The sequence below is a fragment of the Sinocyclocheilus anshuiensis genome, unplaced genomic scaffold (genome assembly GCF_001515605.1).
Source record: "Sinocyclocheilus anshuiensis isolate Anshui unplaced genomic scaffold, SAMN03320099.WGS_v1.1 scaffold536, whole genome shotgun sequence".
In the NCBI taxonomy this organism is placed as follows: Eukaryota; Metazoa; Chordata; class Actinopteri; order Cypriniformes; family Cyprinidae; genus Sinocyclocheilus; species Sinocyclocheilus anshuiensis.
In genome coordinates this window covers 2,449,812-2,455,727 of record NW_015557179.1, presented here as the reverse complement: position 1 = coordinate 2,455,727, position 5,916 = coordinate 2,449,812, and the positions used below count along the sequence as shown (strand labels likewise).

The window sequence follows — 5,916 nt, the reverse complement described above, 5'->3', positions numbered from 1 at the left end:
TATACATATATATATATATATATATATATATATATATATATAAAAAATCTGCCTCAAACGGTAATAAAATATATTTTGATTTTCAGCATTCAAATGCACTAATGGATTAACAATACTTAAGAATTTTAACTATGTTTGTTTATGTACCATGTCACATACAAAACAAAATAAAATACATTGTAAAAATACTATTAAAAAAAACATTTAAAAGAGAAAATAAAATTTTATAGACGCAGCAATTCATAAACTATGATCTACAATTTTAGCAACAGTAAACTAGTGCTGCTTTGGGTTGTGTGGCAGTCAAATGAAAAGAAATGAACTTTTGCACTTTTGTTCTATTAAGCTGAACAAAGGCTTCCCCACACCTTTTGAAATCTGGAAAAATCACTGCACACATTTCATGACTTTTCACAACTGTTATATATAACCTTGTCAAATGTAAATTCTCTTGGTCTCCAAATAAAAATACGGTTATGTGGCAGTTCCAGAAGGCCGAGAAGATTAGTTGACTTCTTTGAAAAAGGGATGTGGTGCTTCATGGACCTCCCGTATCCTAAGGGAACCAATAAACCTTAAACAAAGGCCATATCAAGTTCTGATAGGTCCAAAAAAGTTTCAAACCTAGAGAAACGTACAGTCCATCACACACCCCAACCCATGCTGAACCTGGTGCAATCCAGATGACTGACGTCTCCCACTCCAAAGAGAGCACAGGCCCGGTTACAGGAGCCGAACGGCGGTGCGTCTGCTCCCGTCTGCCCACTGATGACAGTTGACCCATTCACGACGATCCCTCGCCGCTTTGTTGCCTCGTTAAACTGCAGTCACAGTTTGAAAAAAGGATCACAGCACAAGTCATTTTTCATTCTCGCTCTTGGCCACTGCTGCACTAACCTAATAGCACGAGGAACGGCGATCCAGTAGCATACCAGCCAGTTCTATGCTAAAAGAGTTTGGCAAATGCTTCACTACACTTGCACCTACCGGTCAATAAAAAACATGTGATGCGCATACAATAGGCTCAAAAGCAACAGAGTATTTTGCTTATAAAAATAAGAAAGGAGACATACATCATTAAAAGGCTGGGAAAATAACATTGTGAGTTTTCTTAAGGGCACACGGTTGTAAGCCAAACGTATGCCTTACCCTGTATACTGTACTTCTGGCCAATTGCAGCATTCCCAGAAAGTCTGAACTGGTGCAGAGCTCTTATTCGTTCGCATGCCAAGATGTGGCTAGGTGGAGAAATATTTTCCCGAACAATCTCTGGAGCAGAAAAAGTGCACCATTACGTCCAGGATTAAATAATTATGGTGAGCCACCTACAGGAGATCACTACAAAGACGCTTTTGTGATGATGCCAGAAAAACCACTATTATCCTGACTTTACCATTATTCTCCCAAATTGCTCCCAGGAGGAAAAAATATACATCAAAAAATTTTACTGCGTCTTCTTCGTTCTGGGTAGAAGAAAGGCTTCCTACTCCAGTTGTACCGGGTGGTGAAGTGGAGAATTGGAGCGCCACATAAATCTTTCAGTGAATTTTCTTTGGCTGTTTTTCCATCTAAATGTGTGATTTAGTTAGTTATCGATTGAAATTTGGCCTTAAAGGAATTCATTCATGATCTGAGAAATGCCCAACGGAGCCATTACCACTGACTGGTCTGCTGAAAAGACCAATGCGGGTCAGCATGAATTTCTAGGCTGGTTTATGCTGGTTTGAGCTGGTCAGCATAGCAATGTTGGTATAACCTGAATAACCAAGGAAGGTTAAGCTTTTAAGTGGGGACACCAGCACACCAGCATTCCATGCTAGAGACAAGCATGCAAAATATAAGGTGAAGTGTTAGATGATTCATCAAGGGAAAAAGTTTTTTGAGCCATGATACATTAAAAGTTTGGTCAGGAAGTGCAAGGGGCATTTGGTTTAAATAGAGTTTGCCTTATTTCCTCTTTAATTGGCCAATTTGCTGGTCTGAATTGAGATCCACTGACTTTTCACTTAGGCTGACATGGTTGGCTTTTATTTCCTCTGAACCTTTGTTGGGTCCTGCTCAATGAATCAGCGAGGCAAAGCCAAGAGGACAAGCGTTTGACTTCATTAACAGAAACAAGAGGGATTTGAAGTGTCAGGAATCTCAATAGGGCCATTGAGAGCGACTGAATTCCACATTTTTATCCACACCCATCGGAAAAATCCTGTTACTGGCCCTGAGGTCATCTTATCTACGACAAATAAAATGCAGATTATAAAGAGAGAATTGCATTAACACCTGCCAGCCCTCACAGATGCTGAAGTCATTATACTTCAGTAGCAAAAGTGCTATGAAATGAAAAGAATATGTGTGCGTGCGTGTGGACATGTGTATTTTAAAGTCAGTCTAGAAGAAAACATGAATAATGAATAAATGTGAAAAAAGTGTTCACACTTTAAACTTTCACATATGCCACTTTATTAAGCAATTCTTCAAAATTATGACCGATCTTGTCCCACAGTGAACTAACCAGGGGAATGCTGAATGTACCCGGTAACCTCAGAGCTGTTTGTAGAGTGTCAGATGCTCACTGTAACCGTGAGAAAGCATCAAACAGCCTTTATGGTGTGAAGATATCCAGTGTGAATTTGGATCTCTGCCCAATAAGCAGGATGAGTGTCGGAAGGCAGGTTGTGTGGGTAGTAACAGCGGAGAAAGTCTCGTCTGGGCTTATTCAGCACAACTAAAAATAACTCACAATGTGAAATGACTGACACTCAACAAACTGGAATCAAAAAAATATTGTACAGACAACACTGACACAGATTGAAAGATCAATCTTGGGATTTTAAGAATCAAAATCAAGATTGTTGTCGGCACCAACGGCCTCGTCGGCAGTGCACCAACATGCCCTCCTCCACAGGGCAGCTCTGTGGACGTATGCATCCAGTGCTCACACCGGACACATACAGTTTAGCCTCTGCTGGTCTGGATCCCCAAAGGGAGGAGGACTGAAGGCCTGGAGTACGACAGGCCGCGGTGTAGAGGAGGGGACCTTAGGGACATATCCTGCTCACGGGAACAGAAACGCTTTGGACAGACCAGGCGCAAAGTCCAGATAAGACGGGGCCACTGAAGGAAGTAACCGCAGAACGGGCTTCCGATCCCGGTGAGCGAGCGCTGGATCTGGCGGGTGAGGAAGAAGATAGGGGCTCGCCCGTCTCCATTCCCTCCGCCAGTTCCAGCTGCGAACCCCACGAGCGTAATCGCCGCTCCGCCTCGGTGGAAGCGGGACCCGCACTGCGGGGAATGCTCGCGAAGGCACCCTCAGCAAAGAGTGCCTTCCGGGAGCGGAGAACATGCATAGGAAGACGCTCGCAATGCGGGCAGTCAGCTCTCTCAAGAGCTGACTCAGCATGCTCCGTTCCCAGGCAGACAACGCACAAACTGTGTGTATCGCACCCGTAATGAAACGCAGGCAGGGAGGAACACACCGTCTGAAACGCTGGCCATCTTCGCCCCTGCTCAAATGGTGTTTTTTCTCATGTGCTTTAGACATCATTTCTATTTCTATCTCTCTTTATTTTTCTCTTTCTAAGGGACAGACAACACCAAATAAGACTCACAACTGACACACACACAGAGCGCTTGCTGAATGACAGAAAGCTGACGCTGGTCTCACCGCATGTGCTTTTATAGCTTCCTGGTCATTACGTCACCCGCCTGTGACGTCTCGCCCATCTATTGGTCTGATTACACACGAGGTTCAGAGCCCGTCACGCTGAAGGGCATTCCCCTAGCGTTTTTCGACGCAGCTCGAGTTCCTGAAGAGGAATCAAGATCGTTAAATAATAAATATCACTACCTCGCCCTACAGCTTGGCTCATGAATATTAATTAGGTGACAAGCTATTCACCCAATAGTAAACCATAACTAATTTTCTGAAAGATAAATATATGACTGCTTGCCATATTAGGATGACAGCTAATCAGTTTTTGTAATCATTCGGTCACCTGCTGTAGGTTACCTACAATTATTTTCAAAGCAAAACATGTACCATTTTCAAAAAGTGTGTGTGAGGTATTAAATACCATTTACCAATCTATATTAACTGCAGAATGATTTAAAAACTTGTTTCCTTGCACCTCATAACCTCCAAAGCCACAAACACGTTACTTTCTCAAGACAAATGGCCATCAGGGAAAGGTTAAACCAACACCTTCACTACTGCAGAACAGAAAATCTGACACTTTAGAGGAAGCTTAAGGGATGTTTTATGCTTTTGCCTTGACAATTGTAATTGCGATGCATACGCTTGTGAGCCCACCTTTGACCTTTGGGAGCTCTGAATGCGACTAAAAACTATACGAACACGGTGTTAAAAGGGCAAGATTAGTGTGTCTGTTTTCATAAAAGATCTGACCTTGCAGTAAAGTACGCTCGCTTGAAAGGAAAAAACACAATTTATCAGAATGATGAAACAACACATTTATTAATGTTGACATCATAATTGCAAAATTTCCTTCCATAAATACCAATCAATCTGTACAGCTTTGCTATTTACCACACATTCTTAATAAGAAATTTAAAGACAGACTTAAAAGGGGAGGTTTCCCCAACATGGCGTCAGTTCTCTCCCAAGACTCAAGGCAGACAAATCCGTTATTGAGCTTTGTCACATCGGTTAAGCGAAAAACTGCAGACTGCTGAACTCCCATAGGATCCTCCACGCTGAGGTTTTTACCGCTCCCATTCACGCTGTGGCCAAGAGCGAAAAAATTAAGTGCGATGAGAGCTCAGAGAGCCGGCGTCCGCCGATATTGGGTTACTGAGGTTAAAAAGGCATGCCATGCCAAGAGTTATTAAAACAGAAGCCTGACAAGGAGATTTCAGTGGCATTGCTGAAATAAACAGGGAGCAGCACAATGTCTTTACCATGTGTGTTACAGGGCTGGCGTTTGGCCAGAGGCTCTCAACACACACCGTGGCTGGTGTGTCAAAAGTGGCCATCAAATAAATGCAGCTTGTCGGCTGATTACAAAAGCAGAACTGTTGAAATAAACATTACACAGCTAAAAACACATCAGAATAGCCATGCGCTGGCATTGTTAATGGGACTAATTGTGGGTTACTAGGCAAGAGAGACGATTATCCTATTTAAGGGCTGCTTTGTATATTTCTACAATACCTGAAATAAGGCTTCAATCAGGGACATATTATGCATAGTATATTAAAAAAAACCTTGCTTTCAACACCTTCAATACACACCAGTGGTGGTAATGAGGACTTAGAAAAAGTGACAGACTTGGTGAGTGCAACAATTATGCAGTCAGCAAACATGGAATTATGCTGCTTTCAAACGCACACTAGAAACTCTTACTTACAAATAGGTAAGTCATTATCTGTAAACAAAATATGGAACTTCACTCTTAAAAATAAAGGTTCCAAAAGGACTGACTGACTGACTGACTGATTGATTGATTGTAGGGATGTAACGATTACCGGTTTGACAATAAATCATGATAAAATTCCCCACGGTTAGTATTACCGTTTCATTTTTTAATTATCATTAAAACTGTATTAGATTACCGCAATTTGAAAAACTCGCGATGAATAAATACTATCCAGCATAAAGCACAGTTTTCAGTAACAGTCTCACGTGCACACAGCATGCAGATTAGTTTCGTTTTGAGTGAAAACAGGGCGGAAAAGCTGGGAGGTTTTAAAAGAGTACTAAGGGAATTATACAAATGAATATATGAATTAATTAATTATATGATTGTACCTCTGAAGGTTCTGACTGTCTTCAGAAAAGATTCTATGGCATTATGTTTTCATCTTCGCTCCATGTAATACCTAAAGCAGGGGTGTCCAAACTCGGTCCTGGAGGGCCGGTGTCCTGCAGAGTTTAGCTCCAACTTGCCTCAACACACCTGC

At 42.0% G+C, this 5,916-nt stretch overlaps 1 protein-coding gene across 2 annotated transcripts in view; it reads right to left on the bottom strand.

Annotated features, from left to right (window-relative positions):
- col13a1 (collagen, type XIII, alpha 1) overlaps nt 1-5,916 on the bottom strand; it is a 124,833-nt gene that overhangs the window by 74,087 nt on the left and 44,830 nt on the right. The gene's annotated exons all lie outside the window — the stretch shown is intronic.